We start from the raw sequence: 26,826 nt of genomic DNA, 5'->3' as shown, positions 1-26,826 counted from the left end.
TCGGTATTCCTGGGGATGATAACCCGGATACCATAGTCCTGTCCAGGTCGTCTTTTTCTTTCTCTTTTGAGTCTATTGTAACCGAAGAATCGGACGATTTGGATGTGCTTAATGAGAATGATGTGGCTGTGGTTTTTGAGTACTTTTCTGTGCCCTTGACTTATTGCATTAACTCAGACTTTCAAAATTTTGATGAAAACGACGAGGAAGAAATTCCTCCGGTTTTGCAACGCTTAATTGAACAAGAGCAGGAAAGATTTGTTAAACCCTTAATGGATGAAATCACTACTGTGGATATTGGTACTGAGGAGGACCCGCGGCTGGTCCAGATCGGGTCCATGTTGTCTTCAGAGGAACGCGAGCGCTTAGTAGATTTATTAAAAGATTTCAAAGACGTTTTCACGTGGTCCTACGAAGACATGCCTGGAATCAATCCTGAGATCGTACAGCACCGGATCCCTCTTGACCCCGAGGCCCGACCCGTTAAACAAAAACTCAGAAGGATCCACCCAAACTGGGCCCTCAAGATTAAGGAAGAAGTCACCAAGCAAATTGACGCAGGTTTCCTACTGGTATCCAAATACCCGACTTGGTTAGCCAACATTGTTCCAGTGCCGAAGAAGGATGGCAGGATCCGGGTATACGTGGATTTCAGGGATTTGAACAGAGCCAGTCCGAAGGACGACTTTCCCTTGCCCCATATTGATGAGTTGGTGGACTTCACAGCGAGGCATGCTTTGCTTTCGTTCATGGATGGCTTCTCAGGCTATAATCAGATAGTGATGGCACCTGAAGACCGGGAAAAGACTGCATTCACCACCCCGTGGGGGACTTATTGCTACAGGGTAATGCCATTTGGGCTGAAGAACGCTGGAGCTACATATCAACGGGTCACGACCACAATATTGCACGACATGATCCACAAAGAGGTTGAGGTGTACGTGGATGACATGATTATCAAGTCCAAGGAAAGAGACAGCCACTACACCGCCTTGCAAAAGTTCTTTCAAAGGATCAGAGAATTTCAGTTACGGCTGAATCCTCAGAACTGTACGTTCGGTGTTACAGCAAGGAAAATGCTAGGGTTTCTGATTACACAGAGAGGTATCGAAGTCGACCCTTCCAAAATCAAGGCCATCTTAGAAATGCCACCACCAAGGACTGAAAAGGAGGTGCGAGGCTTTCTGGGTAAAATGCAATTCATAAGACGGTTTATCTCAAAATTAACCTTGACTTGTGAACCACTTTTTGGTCTCCTGAAGAAAGGAAAGAAATTCTAGTGGGACAGCCGATGCCAAGCTGCTTTTGAACAGATCAAGGAATATTTACAGAACCCACTCGTATTGTCACCGCCAGAGCCGGGGAGACCGTTGATATTGTACCTTTCAGTAACTAAGACCACAATGGGCTGCATGCTCACACAGGAATCAGAGGACAAAGTGAAGAGGGCCATCTACTATCTGAGCAAGAAGATGCTAGAGTATGAGACTCGCTACACAACATTGAAGAAGGCTTGCTTAGCCTTGGTATGGGTGACCAGGAAGCTGCGGCACTACCTGTTAGCTCACTCTATAATGTTGGTTTCGAGATTAGATCCCATCAAATATCTCTTCGAGAAACCGGCACTTACAGGTAGGCTAGCTCGTTGGTTGCTGTTGCTTTCCAAATTCAATCTAAAATATGTGACGCGCAAGTCAGTCAAGGGAAGAGCAATAGCAGAGTTCTTAGTCGATCATCCAGTAGAAGGGGGTGAAGCAGTTGAGTACTTATTCCCAGATGAGGCCATTTTGCATATCGATGACGAGTTTTGGACTATGTATTTTGGCGGAGCGTCCAACCAGTACGGGTATGGGATAGGAGTGTTGTTGATAGCACCCGACAATTCCCGTATCCCTCTAGCCTTCAAACTCCGGTTCAAAGTCTCGAACAACGAAGTAGAATATGAGGCATGCATTGCCAGTCTAGAAGCAGCCCTGGAACTATGAGCAAAACGGTTGGACGTCATCGAGGACTCGAACCTTGTTGTATCTCAAGCAAAAGGAGATTGGAAAGTCAAAGAAGAAAAGATGATTATGTATCACCAGACCTTGGATTTGTTAATTCCTCGGTTTGAGAAGTTAAACTTCGCTCATCTGTTAAGAGAAAATAACAGGTTTGCAGATTCACTAGCAACTCTATCTTCCATGATAGACATCCCGTTTGGAGTCCGGATACGTCCAATCATTATCGACCAGAAATTTGGGCCGGCTTACGAGTCAATTGCTGCTATAGATGAGGTTCAAGATGAGAACCCCTGGTATTACGATATTTGGAATTTCTTAGAGAAAGAGGCATATCCACCAAGGGCAAATGCCAAGGATAAAAGGGCAATCAGAAGAATGGCCGTTCAGTTCATCATCTATGGAGGTAAATGTATAAGAGAGGTCATCTGGGAATACATAAGCTGTGCGTTGAAGCTGAAGAATCAAAACGTCTGATGGAGGTCATCCATGGAGGGGAATGCGGTGTGCATATGAATGGGGCAATGCTAGCACGGAAAATCCTCAGACAGAGTTACTACTGGTCCACCATGGATGAGGATTGTATCGGCTTTGTTCGGCAATGCCACAAATGTCAGATCCATGAAAACCGCATGAACATCCCGTAGTCGAAGCTGTACAATATGACTTCGCCATGGCCATTTTCAGTTTGGAGAATTGATATGATCGGGGTTGTTACCCCGAAGGGGTCTAATGGGCATGAGTTCATCCTGGTCGCGATAGATTATTTCACGAAGTGGGTTGAGGCCCAATCCTATGTGGTGTTGAAGGCGTCACATGTTGCAAAATTCATCAGAAACAACATCATCTGTCGCTATGGGGTCCCAAACGAGGTCATTTCAGATAATGGTTCCCACATCAAAAAAGAAGTAATTGATTTGTTGGAAAAATACAATGTGGCTTTTCATAAGTCGTCTATGTACCGGCCGCAAACTAATGGAGCGGTCGAGGCCGCCAACAAGAATATCAAACGCATATTGCAGAAGATGGTGGAAACCTACCGAGATTGGCCAGACAAGCTGCCATTTGCTCTGTGGGGGTACCAGACTTCAATTAGAACTTCTACTAGGGTGACTCCGTATTCATTAGTTTATGGGATGGAGGCCGTTCTACCTATTGAAATTGAGGTTCCGTCTTTGCGAGTGCTGGCTGAGTGTTAGATAGCTGAAGCAGATTGGCAACAGAGCAGATTTGAAGAACTCATGTTTTTTGACAAGCGCAGACTGAAAGCACTGTACCATGTTCAAGGCTATCAGCGCAGAATTGCCAGGGCTTTTAACAAGAAAGTTAAGTCCAGGAATCTAAAAGAATGAGATTTGGTGCTCAAGGACAACCGAGCTCCCATCCACGACCCAAGGGGCAAGTTCAGACCCAATTGGACTAGTCCCTACATCATTAAGTCTATTTGGTCAGGTGGAGCTGTGGTTCTGATGGACCTAGATGGCCTAGAGTTCTCCCAACCGATCAATATGGACAAGTTGAAGAAATATTACCCCTGAGAAGCTCGCTAGGCCGAAAACCCGAAAAGGCGACCTAGGCAAAAGTCAGAGCACAAAAAATTTTGAAATTATAAAAACTGAGCTCGCAAGGTTAAAAACCCGCAAAGGGCGGCCTTGGCAAAAGTTAGAGCGTAAAAGGAGAGTGAAAATACTCGAGTGAATCCCAACCTGAACTACGTAAGGCTTGATTTCCATCTTTAGGATACGTAGGCAACTTCATCCTGAAGTTCAGCCATAAACTTTTCCCCGATCAACTTTGTCCATTTGATCATCTCGGTCATCTTTGTCTATTTAGCATTCAAGAGTTCGGTTATGATCTCCGGTGCAGTGCTCTTCAGACTAGGGGCAACTTTCCGTTACTGCGCAGTGCTGTGGTACTATTCAGACTAGAGGCAACTTTCCAGTTGCTGGGATCCAGGATTGTGCATCTCAGTGACAGATTTCAGGCGTGTCCAGTTCTGATCCATATTGAAAATGGTTTTGAAAAGTTTTAATAAAAGTTGACTTTGTTCAAAATTAATCTTTTTACAACTTAGACCATTTTTGGACCAAAGCGAAAAATTTTCAATACCCACAACCTTCAATTTCATTGATTTCAATACAGAGTTCTCCTGCTCTTGCATACAAATTGAAGTTGCTTTTTATTACAATCATAAAGAAAACTTGAAAGTACAAATAAAGTAATAAATTCGGGGCATAGCTAAGTCAAGTGTTCCTGCGCCCCCTCCCAGAGCTGGTCGAAGCCTCTAATACCAAAGTGGGCCCTTCCTGTGCCTCTTCATTGAGCCAATCCAAGCACTCATCAGACAAAGTGCAACTGAAAGTGGGAGCAGGGGCCAGGAGCTCTCTAGTCCTCCATGTTGTGGCATACTGGGCACGCTGTGTACCTCGAATCAGGAATGCAGCAGGATACTCTATCCCCTCTAGCGGGCAAGTCTGATCATGTCCGAATTGGCGCTGGAACCGGAACGGAAAAAAGAAGACACAGTGTGTCATGCCAATCAATTGAATCCCAGGTTGACGGGTCATGTTGTAACTCATCACCGGCAGATTGAGCCAAGAGCAGCCCCAAGCGATGCGGTTTGCAGACAAATTGCACATCCAGTTGTACCACCACCCCTCATCAAGGGCATCGACCAAGCGTTGTTGAAAAAAGTAGCCGCGAGCTGAGTATGCGGGGCAAGACTCCACAATCTGTAACTTGTCCATCAACCACACCTGGGAAGGGATTGAAAAATGAGAGAATAAAGAATAGAGAGATGTACGATGAGAGAAAAGTAAGAAAAGGGTTTTGCGAGAAAAAACGAGCCTGAGGGCCGAGTGATGTGAGCACTACATATGTGAGATTGGGTGGGAAACATTTCCTGCAATAGTAGTGGGCTCCCCACAAGCCTAGCCGTCTCCCGGCGATGAAAAGTGTCTAAGCCCATCAATGTCTCAGCCAATGTCATAGCAATGCAGCTCTTGCCCTCCTTCAAACCTTGGGCAACCTCGATCAACCGGACACTGGATCCTTCGGAACTTGAGGCAAGTAAGAAATGAGACAGCAAGCATAGGCAAAGCGCGTGTTGCCGATAGCCCTGCCAATGATGGTCGCCGCAGTCACCAGCATCAGAAAATCGGCAAACCAAGCTTGGGATGTCCAGCTCCCCATCATGAATCAATGATCGAGCATCATGCAAAGTGAGGCCGCACATTTGTCCTAAGGCTTGGACGTGAATCGGAGTTGAGGCAAGATTTCCTCGTTGTGCTCGGACTCCATCAAAACTTGGAAATCCTCGAAAGTAGGACACATCTCTTGCCCGCTAAAGCTAAAGACATGTGTTACCGGATTCCAAAACCTTGCCGCGGCATAGAGGAAAGGAAGATGCAATACGGCCCAGCGTGAATAGTGCGTTCAAGCCGAAGCCTCGGAAGTTCAACTTTTCCGAGCCATCTAGAGAAGCAATCCAAGATGTGAGATTTTGGGTGAGGAACGCCTCCATTTTGATGCAAAACTAAGATGAAACGAAAGAGCCACAAGACTGGAGCTTTTAAAGAGGATAAGGCACTGTTCGGGAGACACGTGTCGAAAATTTGGTGGCTACCAAGCTAGGTGGTTGGCCGACCACCTTTTATGGTAGGCCAACCACCCCTCTCCCCTCCAATGCAAAAAGCTGGTCGGCCAGCTCCCTTAGGTGGTCGGCCATAGAGAGGAAGGTGGCTTTGGTCTTGTTCTAGCTTCTAGAAGAAAGTTCCTAGCATTTCCATGCATTGAGGGTGTTGAAGGTGCCAGTTTTCCTCTGTTTTGAATGCGTTCCGTCACCCAGATCGCCCGAAATGTATTTGTTTATCGAGTTGTTGTTAAATCCTGCTTATCGAGTTGTTATTTTGCTTATTGAGTTGTTGTTTTCTTTATCGAGTTGTTTAGTTTATCGAGTTATTAAGTTTTGTCGAGCCGTTGAGTCTTGTATATTGAGTTGTTACTCTTTGTTTAATCAATATTGTTGTGTTTCGCTTATCGAGTTGTAAACTTGCTAAGGTTCTGTTCTTTCTTAGTAAGTTAAGTTGCTTTGTTTGTTGCATCGGTTCACTACGTGACTTGGCAATTTTCAAATGCACAATTTCATTCAATCTTATTTTGTGCAAAATGATGCGATGCGATGCAAGAACATAAAATGCAACACTTTTTCAACAAAAGCTGTTTCATTCCATCATGCTTCCTTTGTTACAACATTTTACAACAAGGGTACAACTTTTACAGAAAATAAAACTACCTAATAAATGTACAATGTGCTACAACTAATAGTAAAAAAGGCAAATAAAGCAGGGAACAGCTGCATCAATGCTATCAAGCACAGGAGTAAGAGGCCCTCTTCGTCCTCTTCTGTGGAACAACCTCAGCACCATCATCGTCATCTAAGTCAGAGCTATCATCCTTGGGATCCTCCTCGGTCTCATCTCCCCTACCAGAACCGGAACTGGAACCACCCTCTCTATCAGCAGATGTCTCTGACTGGGGATGCGCAGGCTCCTCCTCCTCGCTGGACCCCTCCTCTATGACATGCGCTCTGCGTCTGGCTCATCTGTGAGAAGACTCCCCTCTCCCAGCTCCTCGGGAAGGCCTAGATGGTCCGGCCTGTGGTCCGGTATGTAGCGGAGGCATCTGAAAAGAAAGAATGCAATACATCAGCCAAAGTATGTATATCAGATACAGATGTAAGAAAACTACATGAAGTGGGTGCAGGCAGATACAGTACATGAATGTGGTGTGTGTCAGATGTGCTCTACACATACAATTAATCAATGCAGTAAGATGTTCAAGTTCAACATGTCATCAGAAGTATGATAAATGCGAGAAAATTAAAGAGTACCCGGAAATCGAGGATGGACAGCTGCGCCTCTCTCTGCAAGACCATGCCCTCGAGCGAGGCCACCAATCCGAGCATCCCGTCCATGTACTCTCTGGGTGGCTGCAAATACAAACTCAATTCATCAGTGACTGAATGAATGCCTAAGTATCTAGGTGATAAATGAAAAGTAGTGGAGCATACCAGTGGTGAGTCAGGGTCACAGACGTATCGGTGATTAGGCATAGGAGGCTCTATCAGAATCGGGTAGGAAGTCCCGTATCGCCATCCCGTCAACTCAGTCGGGATATCTGGCCATCCAACGTGATGATAAGTCGGAGGAATCGGGGGGACCAGTCCAACCCCAACTCTCGACGTACCAGCTCTGCTAGTAGAAGGAGCACATGCAGCCCGAGCTCGACTCGAAGATGGTATGTCAGCGGACCTCCTCGTGGGAGTACGAACGCCTGTCAGCGGGGGCATCAAGTATGTGTGACGGTAGGTCGCGTACTCCCCCTCCTCCAGCATGGCACTAGTAACCTCCTGGGAAGTGAGCCTCCCGGTAGTCCGCATATCAACCGGAGGTGCTGAGGGGATATCCTGATGAGGGTAGCCCATCGTCTGGCACATGAAGCATTCCCCCAGGAACCAGGCCCTACCAACCAGCCCCTCAAACAGGATCCTGTACCAAGAGGCGGCCCATCCTCCGGCAAGCTAAAATCAGAGGTCCCCACTTAAAGGTACCCAGGGCTGTCATGTGATCTACAGATAACCAATGCATAAGCCGATTAGAAATCGTAGATGTGTAAAATAAATCAAAGATGAAAACATGGAGGACTGAGAGTTTTGAATTACCACTGTCAGCCGCACTATGTCGAAAAACTACCGTAGGTAGGGGAGAGTCTCCCGAGCCCGCGGCCGGTACTAGCCCTCGAAAACGAGCGAGTAGGGGGTCATGAAGGGCGCCTCCACCTCGAGCTCTGGGGCTAGCGTCGGGAAGTACGCAAAAACCCATAACTGTGGAAAACAGGGCAAAAACCATCAAAATACAGAATGCTGAGTGCAGAATCCGAATACAGAGTGCTGAATGCAGAATGTGAGTATAGAATGTAAAGTGCGCCGTGCGCGCAATGTACAGATAATGAAAAGCAGAAATGTAAATCAAGAGGGCAGAAGGTACGTCCTAGGCTCTCCAGTAGCCGTCAACTATGTTCCCCCGTTCGCGGGAGGTCGCACTCATGTAGCAATAGAGGGTAGCCAAGCCGACACCACCCCAGTCATACTGAATGGCCTACGAGAGGTCTACCAGGGCACTCAGTAGATATAGCCCAACGGTGTTCCCCCTATCGGCGAACAGAGTGGTCCCGAAGAGGAACATCAAAAACCCTCGGGTGTACTGTGCTATCTCCTCGGGAGTCTCGAGCTCCCTCTATCTGAAATATGAAGAAAACCAGATGTACCAGACTCGGCCCGAGGATTGGTCGACCGGTGGGCGAGCTCCCAATAGATAAATCTAGGCAGCCTCCCATTCGCCCATGTCCTCATCATAAGGGATCGCCCAGCCTCCCACGTCGAGGCCTGTCAACACAGCAAAGTCAAATGGGGTCATAGTCATGTCCCTGACAGCTGAGAAATGAAAGGAATTGGTGGTGTCCCACCACCTCTCCACAAGGGCGCCCATCAACGTCCTACTGGCGGGATAGCGAGATATCCTAGTATAGAAAGGCCCGAACCCTGCCTGATCAACCCAATCACGGACGACCTCTGGGAGCTCTACATACCACTTCCTCGCAGTAATGAAGCCATATCCCCGTGTAACACGGGAGGACACCTGCATTCACAATGAACACATGTATTCAGTTTCAAAATGAAATGAATAAGCTGCGTGCAAATGAAATGTATGAGCTGTGTGCAAATCAAATCAAATACAATGCTGTGAACTGCGTGTTCAGTATGAGCTGTGCATTTAGAATTGAAATGTGTGCTGCGTGTTCACAAACAAAGTTTGGGTTGAGTGTTTAACTTTCAACAAATATAGGCTGCGTGTTCAGAAATTCAAAGGTTGGGCTGCATGTTCAACTTTTAACAAATATGAGCTGCGTGTTCAGAAATTCAAAGTTTGGGCTGCGTGTTCAACTTTCAACAAATGTGTGCTGCGTGTTCACAAACAAAGTTTGGGTTGAGTGTTCAACTTTCAACAAATATGGGCTACGTGTTTAGAAATTCAAAGTTTGGGCTGAGTGTTCAACTTTTAACAAATATGGGCTGCGTGTTCAGAAATTCAAAGTTTGGGCTGCGTGTTCAACTCTCAACAAGTGTGTGCTGCGTGTTCACAATCAAGATATGGGCTGCGTGTTCAAAAACTCAAAGCTTGGGCTGCGTGTTCAACTTTCAATAAATGTGTGCTGCGTGTTCACAATCAAATATGGGTTGTGTGTTCAGAATTGAAATGTGTGCTGCGTGTTCACAAACAAATATGAGCTGTGTGTTCAGATTTCAGATATAGTGTGTGCTGCGTTTTCACCATCAAATATGAGCTGCGTGTTCAGAAATTCAAGTGATTGAGCTGTATGTTCAAGATGCAAACAGAGTACTGTGTTATAGACTAAGCATTCAGAACAAGCTGTGTACTAGAATGAGCAGAAGTATGGCATGCGAATGTGTTCAGAGCGAGCAAGTAAGCATGCGTAGCATAAAATGCACGAAAAATGCAGAATTAAGGTAGGAAATGTAAAAAAGTGAAGTACATACCTCCCGTGCCTGATAGGAGAGATGGGACTCCAGAAAGGTGGCCTCCCAGATGAGTGCAACACAGCTGTATAGTGGAAAACCAAAAAATGTGACCCAGGAGAAAGAAAAACCAGCTTTTTAGCAAGGTTCAAAAGGGTCAAGAAGAATTACTAGTCGGCCTATCCATATTGGTGGCCTCCCAGATGAGCACAACACAATGGTGGTATGAAAAGCTAGAAATTGTGGCTCAAAAGTGAGAAAAACCAGCTTTCTATCAGAAAAACTGGCTTTCGGAGAGAGAAAAAGAGAAAATTGGTTTCCAAGGGGAAAAGGTGGCCTCCCACCATACTACCACCTCCCTAATAATGAAAATAGGGTCCCTACCAAAAATGGACCAAGTCGGATGCATAACAAAGGTTCGGGGACCAAAACGCGCAGTCCGGGGCCCCGAAAACAGGTTGTTAGGTACCGAAAGTGGCGTGCGACCACGAAGGTGGTCTCACGGGCCACAGTGTCCCTCAAAAGAGAGGAAACAAGGTGTGTGCCAAAAATCGGAGCAAATGGAGGTAGTTATGCGGTCCCGAATTGAGGCACACGGCCGACGGCTCCGAAAATCAGAAATTGGTCTCCAATCGGGAAAAATGGCCTACAACCATGAAACGTAGCCTACGGCCGCTGAGAGATGGTCTACGAGACCTCTCCCTCCCTTCGAGAAGAGAAAACAGAGAAAACAGGACCTGGTTTGCAAACCGAGGCAAAGCACAAAAGAGCCCCGAAGTCTGGAGGCAAGGCTCGCAGTCCGGCTCCTGCAATAGCAAATCCACGGGGGCTTAATCGTCGAAGTCCGTAAAATGATAGAAAACTGCCCGTGGGAGGATGTGCGTCGAGGGGTCGTACCTCTCAGGAATAAAGGGGCGAATCCTCGGCGGCAGAGACATGATATCTGGATCACCTCCGGCACTTGGAGAACCTCCATCATGGGGAAAATGATCCGCCATCTCAAGAAAAGAGCAAAAATGAGCAAAATGAGCCGAAATTGGAAAAAGTCAACAAAAGTCAACTCTTGGGAAACGAAAAAGTCAACAAAAGTCAACTCCCGAGAAAATCTTCCAAATGTTGAGACAAACTTACCTCAAGTGGTGAAAATGAGAAAAGAAGCTCCGAAATCAAAATTTAATCGATTCAAAGTGAAGAGAACTGAAAGTTTTCGCGAAACAACTTTGCGTGGGGCATTGGAAAACACGTGTAGAGCGTAGATCTGAGAGGGAAAATGCTCTAGGAAAGAGGAGAAGGTGATTTCGGATCTGAAGTTGTGAGGAATAAAGCTTTGGCCGAATGTATTTAAAGAAATGAGTGTGAAAGGACAAAATTGCCCCGGATTTGGGCTAGGTGGTCGGCCGGCCACCTTTTCTGGTAGGCCGACCACCCCCTGCACTCAAACCTGGTTGGTGGCCTCCAGTGAACTCCAAACCTAGTCGATGGCGTTCCCAAGATGGTCTCCAAGGTCTCTGCAAATTTTGGTAGTGATTGGAGTCCCCGGCACCCGAGAAAGGACAAGAAAAGTGCACTTTTCGTCGCGAAATCCCTCCACGGGAACTTCAACTCCAACTTTCGATGCGTGTTTCATCGTCACTCGTCAAGAGCAAAATGTATCCTTTTTGAGCACGTTGTGACCCTTCCGGGAGGTAAATCGGAGGTCGCGATTGAGTCGCACTCGTCAAAACTTGCATTTCTTTGCTCGTTGTTTCAAACATACATTCGAGTTTGCACTTATCTTGCATTGTTATGCATGTCACTTGCATTCTCATGCATACCACTTACATTGTTGTGCACGTTTCATGGGTATTGTCATACCCTCACGCTTAGCTTGCGTTGACACGCGCGTGTCTCTCGCATTGCGATGCACTTTCCCATCGGCACCCTGTTTGTCTACGTTCGATATAGCGTTGAACATGTGTTGCTAACTATGTTGTACTTGTTAAGTTTCTCTCTTTTGCAGGCACGATATTGTATGTACGGTTCATTTGAAGCTGGTGCAACCAAACGAATCGCGCAGGTATTGTATCTTCTCCGTGTGAGGCGTGGCGAGAATTGAATTATTCTCCGCATTCTTAAACTGCATGAAATGTAGTTGTTGCTTTGCATTCTTGCTTAAAACTGTTGCGTGTGCGCTTCATTACAGCTTGCTGCTTTGCAGGATCATGAGTTATGTCCGGCTTTGTGCATATCATTTTGCATCTTGCCCCCTGCCTGCAGGCACATCTTTGTTATCTTTCCTGTTTGTCTAAGTCTTCGGCCTTGTCAAAAATGGGTCGTCTCTGGGCTTTGACATTCACTCCCGTCAATTACGACTTTCGAGTTCTGTCAAAGAGGGGCAACTGTAGACACCCCATTTTTGACCGACCTTAAGACTTAGACATCACCCATTGAGCGCTCGGTGATGATGCATATTGTGCTCGTTCTGAGGTTTTAGAGTCTCGGCTGCGAGCCTTGCCTCCGGACTTCGGGGCTCTTTTGTGCTTTGCCTCGATTTGCGAACCAGGTCCTGTTTTCTCTATTTTCTCTTCCTGAAGGGAGGGAGAGGTCTCGTAGACCATCTCTCAGCGGCCGTAGGCTACGTTTCGTGGTTGTAAGCCATTTTTCCCATTTGGAGACCAGTTTCCGGTTTTCGGAGCCGTCGGCCGTGTGCCTCGATTCGGGACCGCTTAACTACCTCTGTTTGCTCCATTTTTGGCACACACCTTGTTTCCTCTCTTTTGAGGGACACCGTGGCCCGAGAGACCACCTTCGTGGTCGTACGCCACTTCCGGTACCTAACAGCCTGTGTTCGGGGCCCCAGACTGCGCGTTTTGGCACCCGAACCTTCATTTTGCATCCGTCTTGGTCCATTTTTGGTAGGGACCCTATTTTCATTGTTATGGAGGTGGTAGTATGGTGGGAGGCCACCTTTTTTCCTTGGAAACCAGTTTTTACTTTTTCTCTCTCCGAAAGCCAGTTTTTTTGACAGAAAGCTGGTTTTTCTCACTTTTGAGCCACAATTTCTGGCTTTTCATACCACCATTGTGTTGTGCTCATCTGGGAGGCCACCAATATGGATAGGCCGACCAGTAATTCTTCTTGACCCTTTTGAACCTTGCTAAAAAGCTGATTTTTCTCTCTCCTGGGTCACATTTTCTGGTTTTCCACCATACAGCTGTGTTGCACTCATCTGGGAGGCCACCTTTCTGGGGTGGCCGGCCAGCATTTCTCCTTGAACCTTTCTACCCCTGGTTGGCCGACCAGGGGGAGTGGCCGGCCGGCCACTTGAACTGGTCGGCTTGTTTCTTGCTTTTTGCTTTCTCTGAATGCAATCCAACTGTGCCAACTGAGAGGCATTTGGACCATCCTCCATACACGTATGGAGGATATTTGAGGCTTCTTAGAGAAGATTTGGAGCCTCTCCTCTATAAAGGAGAAGCTTGTCTTCATTTTCAAGGGTTCAACAAGTTTGTTAGAGGCTCATACACTTCTCTCTCCATAGCTCACTCTTCCAAGCCCCAAACCCTAATTTTCTTGCACCATTTGCATACCAACCCTTGGTACAACACCCCATCATCCATCCAAGAATCTTGGAGCTGATTTGAAGAGGTTAAGGAGCTCCCATCTTGGTCCAGAAGTTGCTGGAAACCTGCTCTTCAAGGGTAAGTCTCCATTTCCCTTTTTCTTGCATTATTTTGCTCCAATGATTAGCCTTATTTGCAAGCATTTCTGGACTTTGTCATAAACTGTAAAGTGCCTTATTTTGAACTCCTCTTGAAGTTTGGTTAAGGATACTTTTCTGTTTGAGGTCTCCTACATCCTTGTATGCTTTATCTCTCTTTTAGGGCTTATTTTGCATGATGTCATAGCCTTACTTACAAGAATTTTTTAGATTTTCCATGAACTAAAAAAGGTCTTATTTTGAGCCCCTCTTGAAGTTTGATTAAGGGAATTTTTCTTTTTGGGGTCATCTACCCCCTTTCATGTTTTATTTCCTCATGTTTTGAGCTATGCATGTGAGCATTTGCATTGGCCTTGGTTTGGCCTCTTGGCCACTAAAATCCAGCGGATTTTTAGTGGCTTAAATGTGTTTTTGAGAGCTAAAATCAGAGGGGGTGACCCCCCTCTCTCCTTGTCTTGTTTGTTGGCCCTTTTGGCCTTCCAAAGGGCCCCTTACTTGCATGTTATGAAGTCACTTTTTGGGCCCAATTTGGTGAGTTTCAAGGTGTTCCTTAGCTCTGTCCAGAGCCTCTTTGACCATATTTTATGTCTATAATGCATGTGTAGAACAATTCCATTCAAGGCCTCTCAAAGGGGCCTTGAATTGCGCGCTTCCTTGATCCATTTTAGGGCCAATTTGGTGAGTTTTAGGGCTATCATAATTGATTTCCAGAGTTGGTTTTGCCATGTTAAGTGTTCTTGTTGTATGTGTTGAGTAACCCCTTGCATGGCCCTCCAAAGGAGCTCATCATTTTTGCATGCATTGGATGCATTTCAGTGGTTATTTGGGGTTTATTTGACATATCATGTTCTTATTCTTGGCTGGTTTGGTGACCTCTCTTATGCTTCATGTACATACCATGTAAACCATGCTTACTAGCCTAGGTTGCATGTTATTTTAGCCCCTCATGTTAGCATATTTTGGCTATGCCTTAAACTGATAATGTGCTTATTTTGGACTGTCGTAGCTCTGTTTTTGGGTCTTATGGTTGAATGATGTTCGTTTTGCATGCTTGTAGTTCAAGGTCCATGCTTAGCTTTGAGTTTTGAGATCCATTCCATGCATATACTGAGGTATTTTCATGCCTTGGGGTCATTTTTCATCAAATTTTAGAGCTTATACAAATGCCATGTTGCCATGTTTGCATCTCTTTAAATGCGTTTGAGAGTCGGGCTTGTATGCCTCATTTACCGACCATTGAATAAGCTCCATTCCGTTGTATTCCGAGCCATCAATTTAGGCCATTTTCCCACTGTTTCAGACCTGCCTGGGGTCTGTTTGGGGTTGGTTTTGCCTTTGGTGCATTGCTTTGGGTACCTCTAGTGTAACGCACTTCACTAGTTTCGGTACCCGGGCCCCCTAGCTTGCATTGTGTGCCATATTTGCATGTTTCGGGACCGTATTTCATGTTGTTTTAGAGCTGTAATTTAGGCTATTCCATGTCATGTTTCATCCTTGCCATGCTTTGGTAGAGTGGCATTCCATGCCTTAGGTTCGGTCCTTGGTATTTGTGCATGTGTGCACACATTTCGGTTGTCACATTTTCATCTAATGGCCACAGATGTGAGTGTGGCTGAGGTCCACTCATATTGGTGTAAGTCCATCATGCATTGTGTATGCCATTTCAGTTCATAGCATTGCGTATGCTAGGTCGCATGTTAGAGCATTGTGTATGCCATGTTACATCGAGCATTGTGTATGCCATTTCATAGTATTGCGTATGCTAGGTTGTATTCTTAGTCGCATTGTGTATGCCATCTCATTTGCATTGTGTTTGGGATAGGAGTTAGCCCAAGCCCGGGAAACGAGGGACGTTTCGTACTCAAAGTGACGGAACGTGTCTCAATTCCCGGTCGCCGACACTCCAGATTAACCATGATGGAGTCTAGGCCTTGTTGTGTTTATATGTGCATTCATTTCACGTCGAGTAGTGCTATTCGACACCTCGGCCATCATGCATCGAGATGCGTGATTGGTGGCACGAGGATCGAGGACTACACTCCCTGAAGAGTAGTCATGCATACATATGCGAAAATACTTTGCTGTGCCCCTTTCTTGCTCTCTGTTGCAGCAAATCAGAAATCAGTAACTTTCTAAAGCCTTGCACAGCATTCCGGCATTAATTGCAAACAGAGGCGAATCGGGGCATCGCAATGGATTTCCGCGCCAGGCAACTCAAGCATGCATCTTTCATCATTCGGAACAGAGCTGGGGCAGTCCATAAGCTTGCATGCTAATTTACTTGCTTACCTAGTTAAATTGTTAATTAATTAGGATTTTGTACTTATTCGGACTGTAATTATTATTCGGACTGTATTATTTATTCGGACCCTCCGAGCGAGGGCACAATTGTAATAAGTGTGCGTGCGTGTGATGTATGTCTTCCAACCCCACGTCTTTCTCCCTTTTATTTACTAGCTTATGATGGTTAGATTAGGGCATGTTTCAATTAGCATACTTATGCTTGCATGTTTGCATCATTCATCTGTCTTGCATGCACCGGGCTCGGCGCATCATACTAATTGCATTGTATTTCAATTCCGAGTTGAATACGTGTTAGTTGTAGCATTTCACATGCCATTGTAGAATAGCCGAGCCTATTGTAGTAGCATTTTTCATGTGCTGCATTAGGCATTCCAGCATAGTTAGGATCATGCATGGATCTCTAACATAGCTTTTGTTTTGGCTTGGAGTACTCAGTAAGTTTTATGCTTTAGCATCCTTGCATGCGTGTGAGTGACTGCCATGATAGCATGCTTACCATGAGGCTAATTGCTTATGTGATATAACTGCCTGAATGCCTGTGGGTGAAGGTTGGGTTATTTGAATTGGAATAATACATTGGCTGTGAGTTTTAAGCCCACTTGAGAGTGGCAAATCATCTTGTTTTCTAAGCCCACCCGAGGGTGGCAAAATCTGCATTTTAAGCCTACTTGTGAGTAGCAAACCATTTTCAAAACAAATATGAGATGTATTGTTCCAATTCAGGCGATCCGGTCTATACCTGTATGCTGTGTGCATCACGTAGTAAATCTAGGCTAATAACCGGAATAAGAATGCATAATGTTTTCAAAACTTGATATCATGGTTAGGAGAGGCCGATCTTTGATCGGGCGAGCGGGGGTGCTCACGAAATGACCTTCCCCAATCATACCCAAGTTCCCGAGCCGAGGCAACTTTGGTGATGACGAACACGTGGCCTTAGGCAACGAGTCAGGGTTTCCTAAATTTCCCAAAATAAAATATTTAGGTGGCGACTCTGTATCTGGCAAAGCAGTCCATGTTTGGCACTTCTTTCAAAAAATCTGTTTTCAAAAACGATTTGTCGGATTTGGACTCTTTGATGATTCTTCGGTCTTGCATTGCACTCCGCGAGATTAGATACAGGACCGTGACACAAATTGAGTCCGAACTGTAGTAAGGCCCAAGGGCGCGTCTACGAGTAGAAAGTAGCACATGGCATATACCTTGACCTCATACAAAGTTTATTTCTTTTGCTCTTTTGTTTTATATGGGTAGTGTTTTGGTGTGCAACCCCTTTGAGGTTGCATACCATATGTAATTTAGATATAAACCGTTGGATCAAAACAAATTGATCTTGACCCTTTAATATTTTAATAATTTAAAAAGGGTTACCTGTGTAACCGGTTTGGAGTGGAGAAGGGAGCTTTTGTCATGCCCTTTCTTTTTTGCAATATGGTCCTCAAGTTTCTTTATTATTTACACGAGATTTTTTATTCACAATTTTATATTATTTAATATATTAGTTTAAATATTTATTTATTTTTTATTATATATATTTGTTTATTTGTTTATATTTTATACTTGAGATATTAAATCTAGTTGTTGATAACATATCATTTCTTGAGTTATTCTATCAACTCTTTTTCTAGTAAATTCTATATTTCTAACAGCACCAATATTTAGTGGATTTTGTAAAAAAAAATTATGATGTTGTTGAGAGTTTGTGATTAGTAAGTACTAATAATTGGTTACAATCCAATTAAATTTATAAAATATGCTATGCAATTTTGAAGCAGTGGTTACATAATTATTATTTACAATATAATTATTTCATAAGATAATAAATTAACTTGAAAAGATAGAGACTAAATTGAAATTTGAGTCAAATTATAGAAATGAAAAGCATAATTTACCCAAAATATTAAGTGAAAATACAACCGAGCGAAACAATGGATGGACAATTCGATTTCAGGCATGCACATAACGATTTTCTCTTGGCCTTTCCTGATTCTGAGGTAATGAACCAACCCGAGGTTGAGGTTAAGACAGTGATTTAGCTCAGCGATCCTGCTTATAATGCTATAGGTGTTGGTGGATAATTGTGTGGAGCATAGTCTGGTCTGTCTAAGGAACTCGAAGGTGAGAGGTTAGACTGGGAATCGAAGTCCACCCTCTATGATGGACAGCACGGAGAAGGAACCGAAACCTGGCTTGCCCCAGGGAATGGTGTCTAGCTCGGCTAGGGAAAGGTGGACGCCATCCGACATGTTGTAGTCCGTGTGAAATTCCGCCATGGCCCCTGGTGAGCTCACCATAAATCGGTATTTGCCTATGGCCTTAAATTAAGTTAAAGAAGAAAATTATGTTCAGCTCCTTAGCCCGGTGTTAGTATGATCAAGATGGTGCTTGGTTGAGCAGCGCCACCATGGGGCAAGTGAATGGTGTGCCTGAAAAATCTAGTCAAGTCTGCACAGTGAAGAAGTAGAGAATGGGTATGGCCAAGTGGTGACCGAGCTAAGGCAACAGTGCAAATTAGTTTATATTTTGCTCGGCCAAGAGAGTGTGTGCGGTGTGTAGCTCGACTAAAGAAGAAAAAAGGTTTTAGCCCGGTCATGACAATGGCGTTGTTCCTAGTTCGGTTGAGCACGCCTACGACTATGGTTTACCCCGGTCTTGGCCAGGGGTAAGGGATTTTAGTTCAGTTGGAGGAGGAAATCCTAGTTTTGTTATACTCATGTACAAGGTTATCAACAAATTTTTAGTCCGGTTTGATTATGATTTTGGATCAAAACAGCAGGATTTGGTTGGTTTAAATCCTAACCTATTGGTGTCCGTGTAGTTTTATATTTAATCTATGTGTGTTTTAATAGTTTCGAAGCTTAAGTTCTATTCCAAAGCACGAATAGGGGTTTGGTAGAACAGAAACATCAAGAATAGATTGAACAACAGTACGAAATACTAGAAAGAACGAGGAACTTACGGATTCAGGGCGAAGAATTTGATTCCAATCGACATAGGTTGTTTCAGTGACAGTTACGAGTGCTTCCCCGATTAGAGCTTGAGCATAGAGAAATGGGAGTGTGAGATTAGAGTGGCAGGGAAGCTTAGGCAAGATGAACAGTGTGTGGGACTGTTCGAGTATAAGGGCGGTATATATGTTATGGAGGCAAAGCAACTGAATTTTCAAACTTTTAGGCAGTGTCTGACGGCTGTCACAGTAAGTAGAGGCAATCAAAGCATGCCACATGTCCCAGTAAGGACACGCTGTTAGAAACATGGGAAGACGGGCTGTACAACCGGCGTAGCTTATGGAAACCGAGCGAAGCTGAAGTCAATTGGCTTGAGTATTTTGGCTCGATCAATTTGAGTATTTTGGCTCGGCTAGAGTGGGTATTTTAGCGTGGCTGGAGGACAGTAATCTCAATTGTGCTTCACATATGAAATTAAGGGGCAATTGAAAGGGTAATTTATGTGAATGGATTCGGCCGAGCTAAGTTCATCATTCCTAAACTTTGGGTCGAGCTATGGGCCGAGGTGGTTCTACGTTTACCTGGTCTTAGGCCAAGCGAACACCAAGTCAATCAGAGGTATCACTGGGGCCTAGACTTGGTTGTCTAAGGGTAATCCGGTAACGGACTGTGGAATGATTAGTGAAGTGCGCCAAGCTAAGTTTAGCTCAGCAGAGCCCCATCTTGATTAAGATTACCACAGTTCTGCCAACAATAGAACAGAGACGAGATAGCTCGGTGGGCTGTGGTGACAGCCGAAGTATAGGGTTTTGACCATCTCACTTGGTTAGCAGTGAGTAGTATGCTATCAAGATAGGCATTATCTTGTGGGAAAGTGATTCCTAGGAGGACTCTACTAAGGAGAGTTAGAGTCCTACTAGGAATGTACCTAGCGGAATCTATAAAAGGTTATAACAGAACCTATGGACAGGTATTGCAATTCGTACTCTCAAAGACATAGAGCATATTGCCTATTGTCCACTTGCTACCTTAGGCATCGTAGGGGTTTTGTCACACACCCGCCGGCTAGCTTATGCGTGTTTTCAGGTAACAAAACGACGACGTTCAAAAGAGTGCAAACTTGGTCAATTAGATTATATGAGAAGATTATTTCATGCTCGTACAGTTTTATATGGGTAGTGTTTTGGTGTGCAATCCCTTGAGGTTACATACCATATGCAATTTAGATATAAACTATTAGATCAAAACAAATTGATCTTGACCCTTTAATATTTTAATAATTTAAAAAGGGTTACCTGTGTAACCGGTTTGGCAGAGGGAGCTTTTGTCATGCCCTTTCATTTTTGCAATATGATCCTTAAGTTTCTTTATTATTTACCCAAGTTTTTTTATTCACAATTTTATATTACTTTTGGTTTTAGTTTAAATATTTATTTGTTTTATTATATATATTAATTAATTTACTTATATTTTATACTTGAGATATTAAATCTAGTTGTTAATAATATATAATTTATTGAGTTATTCTATCAACTTTTTTTCTAATAAATTCTACATTTCTAACAACACCAATATTTAGTAGATTTTGTAAAAAAATTTGACCTTGTTGAGAGTTTGCGATTAGTTTGGTTAAAATCTAATTAAATTTATAAAATATGCTATGCAATTTTGAAGCAATAGTTACATAATTATTATTTACAATATAATTATTTCATAAGATAATATATTAACTTAAAAGAATAGAGACTAAATTGAAATCTGAGTCAAATTATAGGAATGAAAAGTGTAATTTACACAAAATATTAAGTGAAAATACAACCAAACGAAATAATAAATGGACAATTCGATTTCAAGTGAATTTTATTAGAATTGGCATTAGAATCAAATGAACGATTGATTGGATGATTTGGACACCATTAATTGATCACCACTAATTGATTTAGACAATTCACTAGTTGATTGGATTACTTATACACTACGAAATGATTTCCTAATCAATTATCTGTCTACCATTTGCCTTCAATCGGTCTTAGAAACTAATTGAGCCCAAAACCCCCCATAGTAGGTTGAAATTTTTTTCATGATTTGGAAAACAATAGTGAATGATGGAAATTATTATTAGATATTTAAATTTAAGTTTTTAGATGAAAATTATTATTAAATATTAAAATTTAAAATTTTTCTTATATTTATTTAGAGGTTTAATTGATATTTTGTGAGGCAAGATGAAGTTTCAAATGAAATTTCGTTGCCACGTTGGCAACTAATTATGGATTGTAGTCGACGGTGGGGTAAATTGATCCAAAATCAATTAGCTTGGATGCAAAATTTATATTATTAAAAGAACAAGGGTTAAACAGATTTTTAACTAATAGTTTGAGGGGCAAAATTAAATTCTCTTAAGGATTCATTATTTTCTTTAATGGATTTTTTTACCCCTAAAAACAATAGCATTTACGAAAATTTATAAATTACAATAAAAAAAAAGGGTTTTGACGTCGCCAAATGAACGCCATAGATATGATTCTACGATGTGCAAGATAACGTTATATTATAACTAATTATGGAAAGTCATTCACTTTCAACAGCATGCTATAGCATGCGGTTAAAACTTTCAACAACGCATCTTATACATCATGTTTAATTTTTCTAAGACTACTTTTACTCTCCGTTAATTCAAGAGACGAACCATTACGCTCATTGCTAGTCATTAAATGTTTAACACAATGGTCTATTCTTCCTATTGTAGAAAAAAAAAAAAAAAAAAAACAATTCAATAGGTTTTGTTTCACCTGTTCTGTAGAATCTAAAAAAATATTACAAATAAGTTTCACAAATATATATATATATATATATATATGAGTATCAATCAATCACCAAAATATTATTTTAAACATCAAAAAAATTATTTATAAGTTTCGAACATCTGAAAATTGTCTGTACATTACAAACCATCCAAAAACTATGTTTCTAAATATCAAAAATTGTCCCCAACTTCAAAACCGTCTAGAAAATTCTAAATCATCAATAAATAAATAAATAAATAAGCTATCTTTAAATTGTAAACGGTACAAAATTTATCCAAATATTTTCTTGCGAGTGCACCATCATAGGTTAATTCAATTGCGTCAACATTCAACTTGTACCCACTACATCTTTTTATTAGAAAATTCTTAATAGCTTGGATTTTGTTTTCAGAAGCTTCCCTTCTTGGAACAATCAAGTTTGAAACAACATCAGTAGAAAGAGCATTTATTGAATCATAAGCATGGATAAAATACTTCTTTTCAAAAAAATAAGATAGCCACTCATGCATACATGAATTAAATTGATTTAATTACTTTAACAGAAAGCTCACCGATCCCTTGTTTTCGTAATAATCATCTAAAGCCCACTGATACTTTGTAGGTGTTTGGGGAAGTGAATTTTTTTGTAAGTGTTTTTAGTTGTAGAATATTATTGGAATAATTTTTTTTTATGTTTGGAAAGATAATTGAATTTTTTTGTGGTTAAATATGATGTTTGAATTTTTTCGTAATAATATGATGTTTTTTTTGTGGTTGAATTTTTTTGTAACCAATTTATCTTTTAGTAAAAAAAAAACATAAAAAAAAAAAAAAAACCAAAAAAATCCTACCCAAATACCCCGCCTTTTGATTGATTCAACCCGAACCAATGTAACAACAGCTACTAAATCGTAAATAAATACACAACTGAAACAAATTTAAAATTCAGGGTCTGTTCTTTGCCCATAGAGTGCAAGTGAAAAGATACTGAACATTAATTGATAATTTTATTCCAAAAATTCCTGTCCTTTTCTCTTAACAATCCCTAACAATGTGACAAATACTTATCCAAACACCCAATGTGTTATAAAAAAATAAAAAAACAATATAGGAGAAAATCAAAAACATTTTCTTTCACAATTCCGAAAACAGAGATTTTATGTTGCGCTTGGTAGAGTTTTGTAAATATGATTTGAGAATATGAGTTGTATTTTGAGTTTGTAAATTTTGAAATTATGATTTCAGTGTAGAAAATTTGTTTGGTGAATGAATTTTGAAAAGAGTTTTTAAATTGAGTGATGTGACATAATTTTTATACAAAAATTTATAATTCATAACCAAACACAACCCAAAATTCAATTCAAAACTCATAAAAAATTTAAAAAAATATATATATTTTTTTATTTAACGTATAAAAATAACAAGTGCAAAAAAAAAAAAATAATAATAATAATAATAATCAAGAACACTATTCTAATCAACCTGCCGGATGATCAGCCGGACACGATTTTTCAAACACGAGTGTAGAAATGTGTTTTGAAAATCGTAAATAAACATCGCATTCGAACTTGAGTGTAGAATCATGATTGTTTCCAGTTTACTCATCCAAACTCGAATGAGCTGTAAAAAAAATATAAATAAATAAACAAAAAAAATAAAAAAAAAAGTGATAGAGGTCCATGATCTACCTTACCCAGCAGCCCACAACAACCATCCCAATACGTGTGACATCCTCAACTACAGCATGAAGACAGATAATCATAGATGACCTGTCGTCTTTGCACAAAAACTGGATGAAGTTGGTAAAATTTTAATTTTTTTTAATTTATTTTATCAAAATATGTGAGAGATAATATGACTTAAAATAAATAAAAAATTAAAAACTAACTTTTTATTTTCTTTCCAAAAACCCTATATAGGGATAAAAAGATGATTAGTATTTACCCAGAGTTCGGATCATCTGCCGCACTTATTTGCGGCCCTCCCAGCAGCACTTAAAAATGACGTGATTTTGAAATTTTTTTTTTTTTTGTTCCTTCTTTTCAACCTCTTTTCCTTTTCGTTTTTGAACCCTAGGAATTCAGGTGATCGTCGTTTGAATTTGACGAACTCGGTCTGGTAAGATCTTGAGAATTTCTGGGCGTTCGGCTAATTCTTCGGCTTGCTCTGTCGTGAGTCTCGCAGCAAAACCATGAAAAACAGTCTTATACACATGAATGAAATCTCTCTCTTTTTCTCTCTGGGTGGTTTCGGACTTTTTCGAGTCTGATTGGTATGAACTGAGACTTGTAATGGTGGAACTGTACCAATCCTCCAAATCGAAAAACCCAGATGGTTTCAAGTCGTTTTGGATTCTGACAATAAAGCTTTGGAATTGGGTGTCTTGGACATTGGTGGAATTTTTTTTTGGCTAATCTCCTATTTATTTCAAGATTTCCACACAAAAATTCATTATCTTCATCTGGGTTTACATGATTACTATTTGAAATATTCCTTTATTATCAAATTATAATTGAAAAAAACACTATTCCGTATAGTATGACTCTATTTAATTGATTGGTTTTTCTCATCATCATATTCAAAGCTTTGGTTGTTCTTTACAGAGAGTGGGTGTGAATCTGGGTTTATTTTCTAATGGGTGTGTTGGCTTTTTTGGCTTTCGAAGGTTATTTCCGTAATTATGAGCGTGCCAGCAAGGATCAATCAGTCCTTACAGAATTGTAATTGCCAAACAATTATTCAGACGATTGTGTTATGGTTCTTTCGGCCTCAATAAAGAGGACTTTTACTGGTGGCTTACTGGTAATTTGACTTCAGAAAACTTGAACATAAGAACAATTAAATAAACTGAAATATTTCATTGGTATGAAAAACTTACAATGATCTTAGTTCCGTAGAGAATTACAGCGGCAATATACTCGAAAACAACTCCTATAAATGAAGTGCGGCGCAAAAACTTAAAGTACAGAAATATAAAGGACAGGAAATAACACAGGACTATGTAAAGTAATTCTTTAGATCTTTTGCCGTCCATTCCTCTGAAGTCCTTCCTGCTATTTATACTCTCCGAAGATAACCATCGAATTGTACTTCAAACCGTCGAACTGCTCCTCCATAGTCGCTGATCATGTTACCTTATAAGTAGTTCCACTACGCCTTCACTTGCAGTTAGGCTTCCCCCTTATATTCGAATTTGAAATGTGAGCAACCGTTGAAGCCACGTCACTGTACGTCTCTTTGTTGATCTGCTACTACTCAGATCTTATAACAACCAATATTAATTCCCACGTCTTAGAACGTCCATGGGTTTTGCATCTTCCCAGAAATGCAACTGTCACACACCATCTGTATTAATACTCTCGTCTTGATCCTTAAGTACTTTCACCGTCTTATTATTCGAACAGACTGATACAGTTCATGGCCAAATTAATTCTTTCTTCCAATGATGAAGCATACAAAGAGTCATATGTCGATGCTATTCCTCGTCGAAAGCATGCATTTATTAGCCACCTTTACCCACCTTCCTATATTCAGGTCATGGACGCCTTTGCGAATTACCGACCTTTGGATTACGAACACATTGCTCTTAATCCTTCGATTCAGAAGGCTACAAACAAAAACATAAGAGTTTTCCCTTCTGACCTACCTGAACAATCTGCTCTAAAACCTCTGATTCGTAAAATTGCAAACATGGATTTGAGCAACTCTTCTTCGTAAATTTCTGTATGGGATAAAGCTGCAGCTGCTTCCTCCTCTGGCTCTTCTGGAGGTTCTGACTGGACAAACTGGTCAGTACCTGAGACTTCTGATTTAAAGGAGCGAATCAACCACCATTTTGTTGAGTTCACTGACCCTTTAGAGTTTCCCTCCTATGCTCAAAGTTCAGTTGTTTATCCTTATGTGCCCATTGACCATCGACGTAGTCTGGAGGAGAATCTTCTTGTAGCATGGTACACATCTTCCATGCCTACAAAGATAGTGCACTCTGCTCCTCGCCCAGAAGAAACACAAGGGTATAACCCATCATTCTTAGCCCAGAAGGCGAAGATCTGTTCTTCTGACTGGCTTGATTGTATTAATGCCTTTGTTCCTTCTGCTCCCATATCATCCTCGAAAACAGAAGCGCCCACACCTTCTTCTTCGTCTCCCGAAATTGATTCTCCCCTACCAATTCTTTCTTGGACAGAAAAATTGAAGATTGCCCTATCCACGGAGAATGCCTTTCCACCTTATAAACCTCTGCCTTCGCCTACATCAGCTGAGCGGAAACAGGCTCAACTTCTGCTTGCAGCCTTCTCTCACTTGCCTTTTAATGCTCTTGAGGACGAAGTCCCTCTCAAGAACCTTCGATGGGCTTGTGACATCATGACTAGGGGCCATGTCCTTAATCCCCTTGCTCAAGCAGAACTTCATATGTTTCTGGACCAACTTCCCTTGCTTCTTCACTGGCATCGCAATTCTATGGCTACTACACAATCGTTAGACCAGCTTTCGTCCCTTCGAATTCATGCTCAATACGAAGCAGAGAACTTTGTTGAAGAATTCAATGATTTCAAGAATAAAGATTCTGCCTATTGGGATGATTTAGACATTGATGAATTGGAACAAGGGTTAAGAGAAGTGGCTTTCGAAATAAAAGCTGAAGAGCTCTACTATGAAGTGAGAGCACATCAACTTATGTAGCCGATGGTAGAAAATTTAAAAGATAGAATAAGGAAAGAACAAAAGTTCATTGATCATTGTTGGACCAAATTTCATGATCTTGTTATTTATTCCATTCCTTATTTTTATGAGCTCGAGTTCATACCGAGATAGGGTCAGCTGATGTAATCACTCTGATCTTAATATAAACAAAATTTGTCTTTGTTTGACTCTGTCTTCGCTTGTATTTTTACTTGTGTTTTAAAAGTCAACTCAGAGCTTCGAACTTCGAACAATTTCATCCTTTAAATTTGGACTTAACTGTTTTAAATAAAACACTAAATGAGCCAATTGTAACCTTTCCAATTTGTGGAGTTGAGTTTTGGCTGATTTTCAACTGGAAACAGTGCCTCGAATCTAACAATCTTTCATTCAAAACCTGTTTTGGCCACAATCAACATCTAGTCATTGTCATTATTGCTTTTGATGTTTCGAACACCAAATCCCATCCTTAAAGAAACTCAAGTTTTGCTTCGAAGGACATTACCTTTGTTAAAGAAACTCAAGTTTTGCTTCGAAGGACATTATCTTCGTTGAAAAACTCTAAAAACAGGTCTTTAAGCCCCTTTTTAAAATAAATACTCGAGTATTTTTATTTCTTGGGTAGGGCAACCCACTTCGAAGCTGGCTTCTCTGTTTTCGAAGCCGTTTGACTCGGCTTCGAAGCAAAATATCTTACTTCGAAGCTAGCCTTAACAACCGGGCTTTGTTTTTCCCTCCAAAAGCACCAATGTTGAAGGAAGCTTTTGTACTCGTACTTTTTATACTTAACAGCTCATGTAATAAATTT

The sequence above is a fragment of the Camellia sinensis genome, chromosome 9, assembly GCF_055761805.1.
Source record: "Camellia sinensis isolate YWXY chromosome 9, ASM5576180v1, whole genome shotgun sequence".
NCBI lineage: Eukaryota > Viridiplantae > Streptophyta > Magnoliopsida > Ericales > Theaceae > Camellia > Camellia sinensis.
Note: the sequence above shows the minus strand (reverse complement) of the source record.